Source organism: Balaenoptera musculus, chromosome 7, assembly GCF_009873245.2.
Source record: "Balaenoptera musculus isolate JJ_BM4_2016_0621 chromosome 7, mBalMus1.pri.v3, whole genome shotgun sequence".
NCBI lineage: Eukaryota > Metazoa > Chordata > Mammalia > Artiodactyla > Balaenopteridae > Balaenoptera > Balaenoptera musculus.
Genome location: NC_045791.1, coordinates 27,207,294 through 27,223,778, shown reverse-complemented (window position 1 = coordinate 27,223,778; position 16,485 = coordinate 27,207,294). Strand labels below are relative to the sequence as shown.

Here is a 16,485-nt window from a genome sequence, read left to right as displayed (position 1 = left end):
TCATTGCAGGGAATCTTTTACTCCCTGGAATTGTGAGAGAAGAATGTGACCCTATAGAAAACAGAGCAATGCTCTTGATTTCACACATAAAGGACTACTTAGACAAGAATTTGATTAGAGTGGGTGTGGACACGCTCTTCGTATTAGGCTCTCAATCTGAACTGTGAAGATTTTCCCTTTGTATTCTTGACTTTTTGTTTCAACAGGAAGATGAACATTTCCCAACTACTGTCACACATCAAGCAAGGTTTCAGAGGTTTAGAGGACTGACATTTCAAAATACTCAGTCAGGAGCAAGTCACCTCTTCTCAGCCTTACTTCCTCTAAATAGAAGGTAAATGCTGATATGTGGCACAAGTTCAGAAAATCACAAATGATGCTACAAAATGTCTCTGTAATTCTATCATTAAAGTGACAATTATTACCCCAAATAGCTCACTCTGAAGGTTTCAGTGATTCTTATGGCAACATTTAATGACAATAATCCTGGAGTTTTAAAGCAATCTTTGATTACACACATACATATATATTCATTTGCATTGATTTTTAGAAGAAACTATTTAGAGATGCAACATTACTCAGTGCTGCAATGCAACCATTCTTGAGTGAGCTGGATTCCAACTTTTTACAATTGTAAGAAAAGGAACTATTCAAAGTACATGCAAATTATGAGAAGTGAAAGATTAGAAAATAAGAGGAATTTAATTATCCACACTAGCATTTGACAGATTACCAGGGCCTATCACTCTTTTTTTAAGTCAAATTGCGTGTAAGATTCGGGATGGCTCAAAATAGCTTCCAAATAGTCCTCTGTTTTATGTATCTAGTAAAAGACAGTTAAGCTGATGTTTGCTTAATTATCTGAACACCCTTACAATGTTCTTACTTACATAAAGTTCCAAATATTTACTTTATAAAGTGTTGCCACAGAAATAGTAATCTAAAAATATAAGGTCACTTCTAACTAACACAAGAAAACTAGTAATGTCCTTGACCTCTACCTTCATCCTAATCTGAAGGTAAATATTTTGATTAAAAATGTATTATATAACGTTACAATTTGTTAACATACACAAAGAAAAATCAATTAGCCCAAATGCAGTGTACAATCTATTTCTCTGCCATTATAAATAAACCATTACTAAAATTATGAAAAGGAACATTTTCAAAGTACCAGAAACAAACATATTCTGAGGGTTTAGGAAAGAGCCAATATGGTTCAGTTTTCAGTCTAGTAAATTCAAACAGTGATAAAATGTAAGTACTTCAGCAGTGCATTTGCATTTTTGGTGCATGCTACGCAATGCAAAGGGGATCTTTACTGCTAACACAACCAAGAGCAAAATGTACTTTAAAAGTTTATTTGTCCAAATATATTACTGCATTAATTGTACATAATCAGTGACTTATGAATTCATTTTGAGAAGCTGGATCAGAGAACTATGTGAATGCAATTCATTCAAAACATAGTATCAGAAAGATACAGTTTACATCCTTTCCTTGGTCTTCCCACTAATCTTTCAAGTTACTAGGCAGTCTGGAGAAGTCTGCTACTGCTCTCTACAGTTTAAATGCATCCACTTCTTAATTACAGTCAGTAATTGACTTTGTTCTGCTCCATTCCAATCACTCACAGGAAAGCAGTTTCAAAGTCTTTGGCTGGTAAAACACATTTAATTCAGGTTTCTCAATCCACTTTTTTAACCTTACCTCTTTAGGTTTTCTGATAAATGAATGGTTTGCTGAATCATACTTGCACTTTGAACAATCAAATTTTCAACACTCTTAGAAAAAAAGATATCAGTAAATGTTAGCTTTGACTAAACCGTTTGATTGAATATCTCCTGATGACACTATAGAGTGATAGAGAACTGATAACAGACATAAAAGATTTGATATTCAGCCAGGCGAATGTATTCTTTCTGTATCATGCTTTGTCTAAGTGACAGATGCTGGAATAAGGTAGATGAAGGAAGAACTTACAGAAAAGATGGGTTTAGGCAAGAGCTGTTGGTCTCCACTTTGCTTTAAAGCCTACTTTAGACAAATGCCTCTTGAAGTCCCTTATCTCCACTAAGTTGTATTTTGAAGGGATATATCCTGGCACCAAAGCCGTCTCAATGAAATTTTCTGGTGTTGTCAAGAATACATATATTTAAATACCTGTCAGGAAATTTGCCTGAAACTTTTTCTCACTAAATAATGACCATCTGAATTCTTGCTGGTAATAAGTGTCTGCCTAAGAAGTTATATAAGCATATCCACTGGGCAACACGCAGAATAGACATATTCCTCAAGACTCCGGTGTTAATTCTGCAATAGTTTCCCTGGGCTAGGGACATAACTTAGTCTGTGTCCTTGTTAGGGCTCCTCTGAAGATGAAAGCAGGTACATCCCAGCTCCAAACTCCACTGATTAGAGACAAGGAGAGAAGAAATTTGTTTTCTAACCTTTAATTAACAAATGGAGTATAGTTATGCTAATTTAAAGCTGCTTAAAGGACTTTTAATGAGTAGGGTTTATGTTTAAGTATTGCCCTTTTCAATATTGTCAATTAAGTACTGCTCTTGTCAAAATGCATTCTGGCGGTTAGTCTTTCCCCTGTTGGATGTTCATTTAAATGAGAAATTAATATGTAGGATGGTATTTATATTATTAACATTTTCCATACTTTGGTTTACCAGAATAGAAACAAAAAATTTTCAGAACATCACTTTTTTTTTTTCCTGATTGTAAGACATTAAATTTACTGTGGAGAATTTAGAAAAACTAAAGATAATGAAAAAACAAATTAAAACTATTCACAGCTCCATAGAGGAAACATTATAGACATATTACTTTAGTTATTTTTCAGTCTTTTATAAATAATAACCAAATGTATGTGATAATGATCAATGAACAACTTTACGTTATAGATACCTCATCAGTAAAACATATTTGATGGATAAATATTGTCGGCTACTTCCATTCCAGTTGACCTCAAATGAATGTTGGGAGACTATCAAAGGTGCTAGAGTTAACAAGTGACGTGTGTTCCCCTCTTTGATAGTAACAACTTTCCTACTGCAGAATAAACCCCACAAATAATTCTTAGTTCAGGAGAATGAGAGGATGTATTTCTCACCGAACATCCCCCTAATCATCAATAAGGACTGATTAAACATCTATTAAGTGCAAGGCGCATTGTTAGAAGCTAAGAATACACAACCCTCACCCTCAAGACCTCACAATCTGTTTGGATAAATAGGACATATGAGTATAAGGATAAATAACAATAGAAAATGGCTTATACTATGTCCCAATGCGAGTGGCACAGACAATGCTCATGTCAAGATTTCAGAGGAGGGAGTAATTACCGCAGACACATTTGTATCATGGAATTATATATAAACTGTTGGTCATGATATGTTATTCTTTAAAGGTTGACTTTATCAGAACTTTAGTATATTAAGGATATGAATACTACCACTTGGTATGCAAAGTGATATCAGCTTTAATGATCTCAAAGCACATATTAAACATTCTTCAAATGCAGTTTTCTTCCACTATCATAAAGTAATTTTGCAAATGAAGAAGATGAAGCAAATGAGGAAAATGAGAATGCCATTCTATCAAATTGGCATCACTTTAAATGACAGAATTAAGAGATTACAAAGATCTTGATTTCTAGTTCACTAGTTCTTAGCAAACAGTTGTATACAGTCAAGGACTCTGTGCATATGGGAAAAGGACCATGAAGATTTGGTTTCAGTTGTGAAATTTGGAATATAGATCTTAGACAAAAGTTGCTTGTTTCTTTACTGTTACGCTAAAGATAGCACAATTTTAAAAGATCAACCAATACTGTTTCTCAGTTGTTTTCTTTCTTTTTTTTTTCCCCTGAAAAACAGCTACTATCCTGCTACAAAAAAAAAAAAAAAAAAATCTAAAACAGAATTGGGGCCCCCAAAAAACTCTTTGAGAGTCTAGAAAGAACTAAAACAATGCTATGTTTGAACTAAATATCTTTCACATTTTGCTTAGGATCAAACTTTGATGAGCCTAAGGAGGGTTTATTCCATCTTAATAAAGTTGAAACTGTATCTAGGAAATGTGTAATAAAATATGCCAGATATCCAAAGAGCCCTGAAAAATGTTAAATCGTGTGGCTACAGTGATTCTACAAGTAAGCAGATTACCCATTTAAGAGGAATGGAATTTAATTGCTACTATATTTGGAGACACTTTGGACTTCTTGATGAAATCATTATATTTAAATTAAATTAAGTAGATATAAAAAGTTATGTCAAACTATAGCAAATTCATTTGAAGTGAAAATAATTTTTTTTTATTAATTTTGGTTGTATCTTTATTTAATTCTAATAGCATAAGAGATATATATATTTTGGCCACATCATAGTGAGATGTCAAGACCTAAAATTGAAGCAATAATGCTTTGAAAAAAACCCTCAGATTAACATTTTTTTTTCATCTTGCATCACACTCCACATTTGATATGGAGGTTGTCATGGTTATACTAATAGTTAAATTACTTGGTCTCAAAGGTGTTTATGACCACCAAAGAAATTACACTATCAAGCTGCATGTCTGTCTCAAATTACAATCTGGTTTGAGTAACTCCTAACATTTTTCTTAACATGTGGAGCAAAGTTAACATAAAACTGAGGGTAAAATATCAGTTAGAAGTAAAAGGTCTTCAATTTGTCTTTCCAAAAATGTTACTTGTTAAAACATTTTGTGAGAAAGTATCTGCCTTGTGTTCCCAATGTTGCTAGATGTTAAGTAAATATATGCTGATTAGAAAAAAAAGTTGCTTTGGCAACTCTCTTATTAAAATGCATTTGTAACCCCCATCTGTCATGAAAGTTTTGAGAAGTTTGTTTACTTTGGATAGCAGCCTTATCCTAGCAAACAATGATAGCAGTCTTCAGAAGTCGGGTGAGGAACAAGCCACTAGGGATCCATTTTCGTTTTAACTGGCACACACAAACACTTTTCTGGTCTGTCAAGAAGATCAAGCTAATATGCGTGGAGGGTGCTATATTCTCAGCTTTGGGGACCAGTAAAGCTCCCTTGATTTAAGTAATTTAAATGATAGACTGCAAAAACTTTGCAAGTCAGAAAAATGTTTTATACTTTCTTAGGGAATATTTGTTTTAAGCAACGGAAAATGTCCTACATATCTAAAGATGTTGAACCTTATGTTATAATTACCCTGTTTCTTCTGACTCCGAGAAATGTTCTAAAATCCACACGCTACTAAATAAGCCTGGCCACCAAAGGATCCTGCGTATCCACAGCTCCCCTTGTGTTAACAAACATGCGTTCATTAGTTTCGAGAGGTTTATTGGATATGTTTTCAATGTGTTTGGGGTTGATTGATTTGCCTGTACATTTATGGGAACCCTCAGTGGTGTCATCATATCAAAATAACCTGCTCATGTAAGCAATTTCTTATTTAATGGAAAGTAAACAAATGTTGGGCAACATACACGACAGGTTTTAAGTGTGTTCTGAAATCTAAGGTTTAAGGTCAAACTTTCAAGAAACAGCGCTTTTTAACTGAAATTGAGCTGTACCTTTGACACTCAAATAATTTGGTCCCTGCACTCTTACAACACAGATTTGTTCTGCGTAATAAAACTGGTCCTGTAGTGAACATTCACACCCTGAATCACTTGCCCACTCTACCTTTCTGTTTATGAATGAAATACCCAAACCCAAACAAAGAAAAAAAAACAAAAACTCGTGTTCATTCTTTTACCTGTAGTAAAATATTTTAACTACTGAGAAACAGTCTTCTCAATATTCATGAAAGAATACTATCCAAGTAATTAGTAGATAGTTTAGCAGTTTCTACACGTTTGCAGTCAGCTACACCAAAACTTTTGCCTGTGGTGCTCATATGAAAAACGACTGAAAAAGTGACTAATCGAAGCAGTTGGTGTATAAAGATATCAGCTTAGAGTTTTATTGCTGTTAACGTTAATTTTTAAACTCGGGGGGAGCAATTGCCTCTAGGTAAACTCATCATCCCAGGGCTCGTGTTCGCTGGTACCCACCACTCAATCCCTGCCAACCACAGATCAGCTTCTAGCTTGAGCTATGTTCACTGTGCAAAATTACTCATTTAGTCACATGACATTTGGGAATCTGCTGCCCCCACTATTTGCAAATTGGAATGGTTTTCACTATTTCTGTGTTGACTTAAGAAATGCCCAATTTAAAGTTTTTTACCAAATATAAAAGTATAACAAACACAAAATTTCCCTTTTCCCAAGGTATACCAAATTGTTGTCTATCGTTCAATTTTTTTGACTCATGGATAAACATTATATGTGTTGATATTTTAATGAAAAGTCATGTATACTGTTATGTAATTTTAATGTATTTAACTATGTATACTACCATCATCTTCCACATGGATTTAATGACAATATCTTTTTGTCTCCCCACCATCTCATCTATGTTTTCCCTTCCAATCCATGCTCCATATTGTAGCCATAGTGATCTTTCTGAAATTCGGATCTGATCATCCCATTCCTCTGCTTGATATCATTCTGAGATTTCCCACAGCTGTACACTGCAGTGCAAATAAATCCTTTAATTCAGGCTGCCAGACCCTGTGTGCTCTGCCACCTACCTGCTCTGCAGCCCCCCTGTTCCACATTTTTCTCTGCACCTCTACAATCCAGCCATATTGATTTTTTTCTTTTTTTTTTTTTTTGTCCAGCTGTCCCATACTAATTCTTATTTCTTCCCTCAGAGTAGGCTGTTTCCCTTGTGCAGAACCTTGTGCCTTCCTCTATGATATTATTCAAATCAATTTAGATGTCACCTTTTCAGGAAAGCGTTCTCTGAAATAGATGTTCCTCCTAAGTGCTTCTATGATATCATGCTTCTATGATATCCTGCTTCTATTTCATCAGAGGCCATATTGGTCTCCATTGCAGTTCCTTATTGACTTCTCTATTCCCCCCACTACACTACAATTACTCTGAAGCCAAGGGCAATTGTCTATCCAGTATGTGGCTGCACAACCCACACCTAAGGGTCACTAAGTAAATAATATATAGGGAAGCTTTATCTACCTTATACGTTTCAGTGAATGCATTACATCCTATTGTTTGATATGCCATAGCATACAGTATTTAACTCATCCTCCATTGTAATAGAATTTTGAAAGTTAAAACACCATTGTGTACTGTCAGGCAATGTAAGTAGTTTATTTGGATATCTACTGAAAACACTTTTTATCAGAGTAGAGTAGGCAATCCATTTTGAAGACTGGGAACAACAATCTGAAACTATGTTTTCCCATCAGTCAATAAGCCCTAGACTTCAGACAATAGGATTAAACGTGGAGGGAGTCAGGAAGCACCAAGAGTTGGTCTGTATTTCAATGCATATTGCTAGAATAGAATGTTCTTGATTATATTCCAAAGCATGTGTTTTGCAGGGGTAATCTATACTAGATCATCCAAGAATCTCGCCCTATGTGTAGATCTTTCTAATTGAGCGTTGACAATACTCAAAACTGGATACAGTTGAAGATTTTCGAGAGTTAATCCTAAGGTTAATGGGTCAAGCCTTTACAGAATCTCAGTGATGCAAAAGTGCTCATTGCTGGTCCATCAATGTTGCAGCCATTATGTTCAGTAAAGCATTATTAACATTAATAAACAAGCAAACTTTTTATTTAGAAGTATTAGCTAATTTAAGATACAGTAACTTAAGTAGAAACAGGTATTGTTGCCCCTAGTTTATTACTCACACATGTCTTCTGTTAATAAGTGCTGAGATTGCACAACAAGAATAAAAGATGTTGAAATATGTATCTTTATGCTATTGTAACATATTTGGCCATGATTATGAGTGTTTATAAAACATTCAAGAATTGTTCCATGTCTACTTACATTAATGAGAACACCTGTTAACGTGAGTGCTGTACAGACTTATTTTGCAGTAGATTCAGGTTTTTGCATACTGTACATCACTTTTTGAAACAATTAGGTGCTTATAGAGAAATATAGCTGAGCAAAAAACAGCAGCTTGAATGCCTTCCGGCTCAAGATAATTCAACTCCAGGTTTCAATGAAAAACAGAAATCTGCTGAATTACAAGACTGCCAGTTAGAAATGAATGTAGGTGTATTTTATATTTTTTACATTCAGAGAACAGAAGATACATATAAAAATCTGTGCTTTAATCTTCAAGTAAAATTACAGCCAACTGAGACAGTTTCCAGACAAGGATGCCAACAAGAGAGAGATGGCAATGCCATCACAATGTTGATTCTCCATCATCTTGGGGACCTCTCTATAGATGGACTCTTTACCAGTCTGAGAAAGCTGGATGATTCCCACAGGTCTTTTGACTGAATGAGAAAATTTGCAGACTATTGCTCACTTTGTTTTGTTTATAATGCTTTGCCATAGAGCCCTTTCTATGTGATGCCAGAACTAAAAGGAGGGAAGGAGCCGAGGACTCCCTCTGAGTCAGTCATTTCCGGGCCGCCGCTCCCAGCACAACAAAAGCCTACCAACTTAGAAAACGTACTGTGATTTCCTTGCAGAAGCCAGGGAGACTGCCTTATTCATAACTCAGAGAAAATAGTTGCAACTTTGGTAGGTCCCACTCTGTCTGCCACTTCTCATAGGATGTTAAAACTTCTGCGATTTAAATATTTTCAGTTATCGAAAAGGGAGCACTTGCACAAATCTGTAGATTCACAGCCTCGATTATCATCATTATATTTAAGAAGTGCAATATTTACATCAAAATGACTCAGTTGGTGATATATTCTAAAGATAAATGTGTATTTATGATCTGAAGAAGTGTGATTTATAACTACTTTGTCAGACGTAAACAGAGCGCCTCTGTGCTGTTCTAGTAAACACCGATTACCCAGGCACAGATGAACTATTCTCACAGAATTAATGCCACTTTAACCTGGGAAATGAGGGAACTGAGAATTACCTGGGAGAACGTGTAGATCACAAGAACGAAGGGTATCTATTTCCTTCTCTGATGTCACACTACATGGTCTGGGCAGAATAACAAATACTCAATGAGGATTTGGGGATCAACTAGTGAAGTTTTATTGTCTGGAATCCAAACTTCCTAATCCAAGAAGTAAAGTTAACACTATAGCAAAACCTTACTTTTGGTTTCTGAAAATTTTGAAATTGTATTTAACCAAGGGCTTGACAATCTAGATTTTGGCCTTTATAAAACAGCATCATTATTCACTAAGGATAATAGACTAAGCATATGTGTAATTAGGAAGTTCATGAATGAGAAGAAATTTCTCTTTCCCCATGAACTATAGGTTTAAATAAGTTGAAAATGATGAAACTTTCCCTGAAAATGAGCAAAAGTGATAATTCTGCTTTTGGGAGAAAATCACTGTTTATTCAAAAGGGTTCTCTTTAAACAAACATGTAAAAGTATCTGACATTTCTAAAACTATAATTTAGTGGCATAATGTATATATAATACAATAGCAGATATATCATTTGATGTCACTTTTTAAAAAATAAACCACTCATGACTTTATAATAGACAATGACATCTGTCAATCGAAAAACAGGCCAGTAATGGGGACATCTGGCATCTGGAATGACACATTACTTATGCTACATGTGTGCAGAAAAACTTTAACACTCCTTAATTTCCAAAACAAAACTATATTTGTGTTAGAAATAGCACCATTTTAAAATGCTAGATTTTTAAAAAATATATATTGATTGCATTATCAGTAGAGTGACCATATAATTTATTGCCTAAACTGTGACAATTTTGAAGGCAAAAGAAGCACTACTAGTAATTGCACCAGGACCACAGGTCCATGTACTTTGTGTATATTGGGACATATAGATCACTATTTATCACATACAACACTGGAGAGCCATTCAGCAACCACTGATCATTATATGCCTAGTGAACACCTATTAGCGTTCAATTCTAGGAATGATGAGGTATTCCAAAAAAAAGTTAACAGTGACCCTTGCTCTTAACAAGCTTATAATCTAGGGTGACATACAAAACCAACATGGAAAAACAACTAGAAAGCAATTATTAATCATGATCCAAGATGGGACATATGTACTAACTTTTAAGGAACTAACCAAAGTTTCTCTAAGGGTAAACTTGCATTTCAGGGAAGAATATTGGAGAAGGTTCTTACAAGGACAGATGAGATTTAGTAAAAGAAAAGGAGGGGGAAGAGAATAACACAGGTGACAGGAGCAGAATGTATGATGGCTTAGAGGCAGGATAGAAGATGGCATCTCTAGAGGACATTAAGAATCTATTTCTAAGTCCTCTTTGTGGGCTATTCTCCCTTCACTCATCCTTTAAATGGAGGTGTTTATCAGCATTCTCTCATAAGCCATGATTCTTCTCACTTAGAGACATGCTCCTGAATGACATTACCCACTTTGTTATCTGTTTAAATCAGAATTATAAACTAATGAATCCTTAATTACTATCTCTATTTCAGACATCTTTCTTGATATCTATTTTAATTCAAGCCACTGTTATTCCCTGTCTGATCTCCCTACTGCCGATTTGTGTTGCTACAATCCAATCTCTACATCTACTCATTAGTGAATTCCTAATTTGGCTGATATCAGAATTGTCCTTCAAGGTCTTTATAAAAAGTACTGATTCTCATGCTCACAGGGACCTAAGGATCAGACCCTTGGAGTAGGGATTAGGAATCTCTTTGTTTACTGAGTTCCACACATGGTTTGGAAGTTACTCTGTGTTGGCGCCTGCCACTCCAGACTATAGACAGATGATCCATCCAAACCCATGTCGGTCACCTGTCATTTAAAAGTCACTGACTGGATCCATATTGTCCTCAAGATAAAACCCAAATTCTTTAATATGGATTACCAAGCACTTCATGATTTCTCTTTCTGTCTCTAACCTTTCTCTTCAAGTCCTCTATATCTTACCCGCATAACTTTGAGCAAGTTACTTATAGTAGCATCTTTGTGTTTCCGTATCCTCACCTATAAGCTGAGGAAAATAATAATACTTACCTCATAGGACCAGTGTGTAGGGTATATAAAATATAATTCAGGAAAATAATTTAGCATAGTATCTGTCACATAGTAAGTCCTTGAAACTATCGTGGTTGTTATTATTTGATTGACTGAGTCATTGATTGTCTCTTGGATTTTTGCAAACTCCCCTCTTTATTCAGGAAACTACTCAGACATCACCTATTTAGGAAAGGCTCTTCTAACCTATGGAGGTCAAAAAGGAAGTGTCCCTTCAGTAGCCTGTATTTACTCCACCATTGAGTTCATCTCACTACTGTAAGTATCTAATTTCTTGTTCCACCCTTGCTACACTTTAAACTCACTGATGACAAAGACCATGTGTCCTGAGCACACAGCCGAGCACCATGGGCCCTCAAAAGGGTTATGGAATGAATGATGGCTCAGTTGAGTTAGGTTACTACTGTAGAGTTGTGATATTCAGATAACAAAAGGCCTTAAAATTTAGAAAACGTAAGTTTGATTTGATACGTTAGGCAAGAGGAAAACAGCACTAGATTCCTGAGCAGATATATCAGTAGAGCCATACCATAGTGTCAGAGGAGTGGGGGCATCTGAAAGCTGGATCTGTATTGCAACTTCCCTATCAGCATGGCATTGCCTTCTACGTTTGTGACAATGTAGCTCTTCTGAAAGGTGTACAGTGCCTCTTCCATGGTCTCCTGGACTTTCCAAGGCTCTTGCTGGTTTTCAGTCTTTTGTCCCTCCTTTCCGCAGAGCTCAAGTAGTTTGTTTCTCTGCCTGTGATTTTAGACGCTAGGCTTCTGAGATGCTTGGCGTTGGATTCAGACCTTTAGCTCACTCCTAGGTGGCTTGACATGATCTCAGACCCTGATAGTTTAGAATGCAGCCAGCTCTCAATATCCTGTCTTTGCTGAAACTCAGTTCTGTAGCTTTACCCTTATCTTGTTTCTTGGCTTCTGAGTCCCTATTCTGATGGCTTACATTGTGCACCAGACCCTCTCAGCTGGCAGGAGTGCTTTTTGCTAGTATCCCTTTCAGGAACTGGGGCTCTGCTGAGCATCTCCTTGATCCTCACTGCCCATCCCCCTTCCTCAACTCCACCTTCCACCTGTCTCATCCACCTAAGTTACTAGACGTGTCATCAAACAATAATCCTTACTTGCATTCAAGGCAGATGGTCATACGAGTACCCAAAAATGAGCCATTTCTGGGTATTCATTGATTATCCAATTGGCCTATTAAATATTCTTGTTATTTCAAGTTGGAACTCACACTCTGGCTCTAACAGCTTGGACTGTATTCTGTTATCTTAGTTTTTGGTTCTGTATTATGTCCAGCAGACACACTTCCTTCCAATACTATCATCTCAAACTTTTCCCTAGCACCTGTCTCAACTATAGTTTTTTGCTGGCTTCATCAAGATGGTTCTATTGCCATCAACCAGATTACTCCTAATCCTAAGAAATAGTCCCTATCCCTGAATGATATTATAAGTGAGTATCATCAATACAGTGAGCTCCTCCCTTAATTTTTGTGGCTCACTATGAACTATTGTGAGATTTATCATTTTCTAGGATCCTGAGGAGCGGGACATTAGGAACACTTTCCCATCACTGGAACCAGTATCTATCTGGCTTGTAATCTGCTACTCTTGATGAATGGTTCATGACATTAGATCCACATCTTAACTGAGTTTCATCCACAAAGTTTTCTAAAAATGTTTGAGATTTACATTTATAAGTAGCTTGTGAATTTATCTGAAAGCTGATGAGGGAGGCATTGAGGGGGAGAATTTATTCCAAAGTTAAAAGAAGCCACTGCCCAGGAGGTATAGTCTGGTCATGGCTTTCAAACTTTTCTGGCCATGATCCATGGTAAGATATATATTTTACATTGGCAACTAGTACCTCTTCCTTCACTCACTCTCTCTCTTTTTCTCTTTCTTAGATGCACACACACAATTCTACCTATCTATCTATCTAGCCATCCATTATTCTGTATATAATATTCAATATATATACTGTGTACATATGTTTGTGTATATGTTTGTGAATATATGCATAGCTTATTAATTGAAACAAAAGTTTCATAAAATAATAGTTACCCTTACTATATGTAATGTAGTCTGATATTTTTATTCTGCTCCATTCTTTCTTTAATTGATTTCGTTAAAAAATATAGTCCCAACTCACTAAATTGATTTCGTGATCCACTCAAGGGTCTTGAATGCTATTTGAAAAACACTGGCCTAGGGAGTAATGAAGAATCCAGTCTTCAAGTCCTGCTTCTTGGCTTTGTCTCTCTTTCTGCTGGTTTATAAGATGCTTCAAAATGTTTCCAAATATAATTTAACAGTTGGATATTTAACCCTACAGAAAGACTCCAGAATATTTGTCACATTTTTGACAATTAGGCCTGGTTGATCAATAACCCTGCAGGGGGGATTCTGCTCTGATAAATCATTTCCTGCCTTTTGAAAGTAGAATTAGGATGTGGCTCTTTGGAATTTGGCTTAAACCCTGGCTTTTCTAAATATACCTTAAAGCACTAGTTTCTTCATAAAAGAAGAAACAAAGACTTGACGGTAATGCGCTGTTTGGAATACATTTGAGATACCTCACCATGATCTGAAGAGGGAAAAACCAAAGAAGTTAAAAGCCTGGCAAGCTATCAGAGGCAGAGATGGTAGCTATTTGTTTTTAAGGCCCTTGTATCGAAACAATGAGCGCACTCCACGTTCATCCTGCAGCACCATGATACGAGGTCTGGGAGTAGTTATTAGCATGTGTCTGTGTGATGGGAGAGTGAAAGCTAAACATTTTAATAGTGTTATGGCCTCTCCTTCTCAAGTTCCCATTAATGCAAATACAGCACATGTGGTTTAAGCCCCAAGAGCCTTGTAGGACACAAATCACAGATGTGGAATAAACATTATCAGATAATATGACTCCATGGTCTTCTTGCCATCAACAGATGCCCTTATGCTCCCATAATGTCAGGCCGATACCTGATATGCTATATTGAGGAAAATCACAGAAAGTCAGTGCTCTCAAAGGGCCCACGATGGCAAGATTTGAAAGCAAGCTCCAAAGACTTCTTGGTAAATTTTGGCAGAGGCTCGGACTACATCAAGGTTTTCAGAGAACACTCGCCACTATGATAACTAAATGTAGTGAAACTTACTCATCCTTTGTGCACCAAAATTACCAGAGACTTAGGCTCTGAGTGTTCTTGTAATGTAAGCCAGACAATACGACAGCAGAAGGCTGACAAAATGGAGCTGGTATATCTCAGATAGTCAGTAAATCTTCCCCCAGGTATACTGATTGTTCTATGCCATCTCTAACAAGACTGTAACTCCAAGTGATTGCTGCTCTGAGACCACACTTTTCCTTTTTCTGTGTTCCATTCTCTCCCCATGACATTCTTTTCCAAAATTCTCAAGCTCAAAAAATGAGTAAACTTTCTTCTATGTAACTCATTATCATGACTATATTTTAAAACTGCCACTACATTTGAGAAAGTTTGGCAATCTCCTTATAAGCTGATGAACTGCATTTCCCATACATGAGACTTCAGTATCCATATGCTCACCTGACCTTAAAATTTATATTGGCAGTATTGTCAATTGCCATGTAGTGTGATTCTAGGAGTGGTAAGAAGCCTCTTTGGATGACAAATTCCCTAAACCTGCTGTCTCAGGATTGGAATTTTAATGATCAGGTTATTACTTTAGATGAAGCTTTTTAAACAATTAAATGGAGAGATTATCTTTTTATATAATTGTTTGTTCAGATATCAGTATATTACTTTTCCTGAGAAAATATATTAAGACAAATGATTTCTGATTATAAACATAGCATATAAACACTTTAAAAACAAGCAAAATCAGAAATAAGTAAAATGAAAATTAAAACCCACCTCTAACCACACTACTCAAAGACAACCCTCTCAATACTTAATGTATTTCTTTTCAGATTTTTTAATGCATATATATATATAAAATATGTATATAGAATAGGTTGAATTAAATATACAGTATTATATCTTAATTTTTTAACATTATAAGGGTTTTTCTATGACATTATTCTTTGAGAGCATCAGTTTAATGACTTCATAGTATTCTGTCATAGATATTTATCATAATATATTTAAGTTTTCCTGTTTTTCCATAATTTAGTTGTTTCTAATTTTTGTCATGACAAATGAGGCCGTGTTGCATAAACATGTTTTTTTTTTTTTAATTTCTGGTTTGCTTTTCTTAGAAGAGATTCCTAGAGAGAGATTTGCTACATCAAATAATATAATTTTGGAAGGCTGCTGAAATACATTCCTAATTACTTTCTAGAAACATTATTCTAAGTTGTATTATCTCACTAAAATTTAGAAGTGGGACCATTTCAATTCATACTTTATCTTATTATTGTATGGTTAGCAAATTTCGTAAATACAAAAATATATTTTTTGTTAAGTTTGCATTTCTCTTATCAGTTGTCATTTCTTAAAAATTTGTTGCTAATAACCTTTTACATTTTTCAATTATAGGACTTTTAAGATTTATTTGAGGGCTTCCCTGGTGGTGCAGTGGTTGAGAGTCTTCCTGCCAATGCAGGGAACACGGGTTCGAGCCCTGGTCTGTGAAGATCCCACATGCCGCGAAGCAACTGGGCCCGTGAGCCACAACTACTGAGCCTGCGCGTCTGGAGCCTGTGCTCCGCAACAAGAGAGGCCGCGATAGTGAGAGGCCCGCGCACCGCGATGAAGAGTGGCCTCTGCTTGCCGCAACTGGAGAAAGCCGTCGCACAGAAACGAAGACCCAACACAGCCAAAAATAAATAAATAAATTTATTAAAAAAAAAAAATTTATTTGAAAGAGAACTTGAATTAAAGTTTATTAAAGCTTGGCCATAATTGCTACAAATACCCTCCCTAATTAATTTTGAATGGCACTTCTAATTAAATTATTTATATATAAAAGTGTAAGTTTTAATTTTACATTATAAAAGTTACGTATTGTTCCTTGGTGATTTTTCTAATTAATATTTTAATTCTTAGAAATCCCTTACTCATCCAGATGTCAGATTTTTGACTCATATATTTTCCACTATTTTTTATGATTTTTTAAAACTTGTGTATGCTTAATTCCTCTTAGATGGGTTTTATGGGTATATGAGAATCTACTATTAAAACTTTATTCCAAATAATGTGTTATCTAGCGCCATTTATTGATTAATCTTTCCTCTCCCTATTGGTTTGCGATTCTCCTGTTATTGTATAGATGCCATGGTCTTTTTGTGGGCTGTCTACACAGTTGTGTGATTTCTCTCTGGATTCATGCTATTTCAACCTCTAATTATTCTTATTTTAGATTTTTTCCTGTACTTCACATGGCATGTTTCCCCTCTGTTATTCCTTTTATGATTTTCTTGGAACCATCTTGACTCTAAAC

General features: G+C 35.7%; 1 protein-coding gene across 1 annotated transcript in view; it reads right to left on the bottom strand.

Annotated features, from left to right (window-relative positions):
• The window catches only part of ARHGAP15 (Rho GTPase activating protein 15), a 609,541-nt gene that overhangs the window by 303,328 nt on the left and 289,728 nt on the right, over nucleotides 1-16,485 (bottom strand). The window lies entirely within an intron of this gene.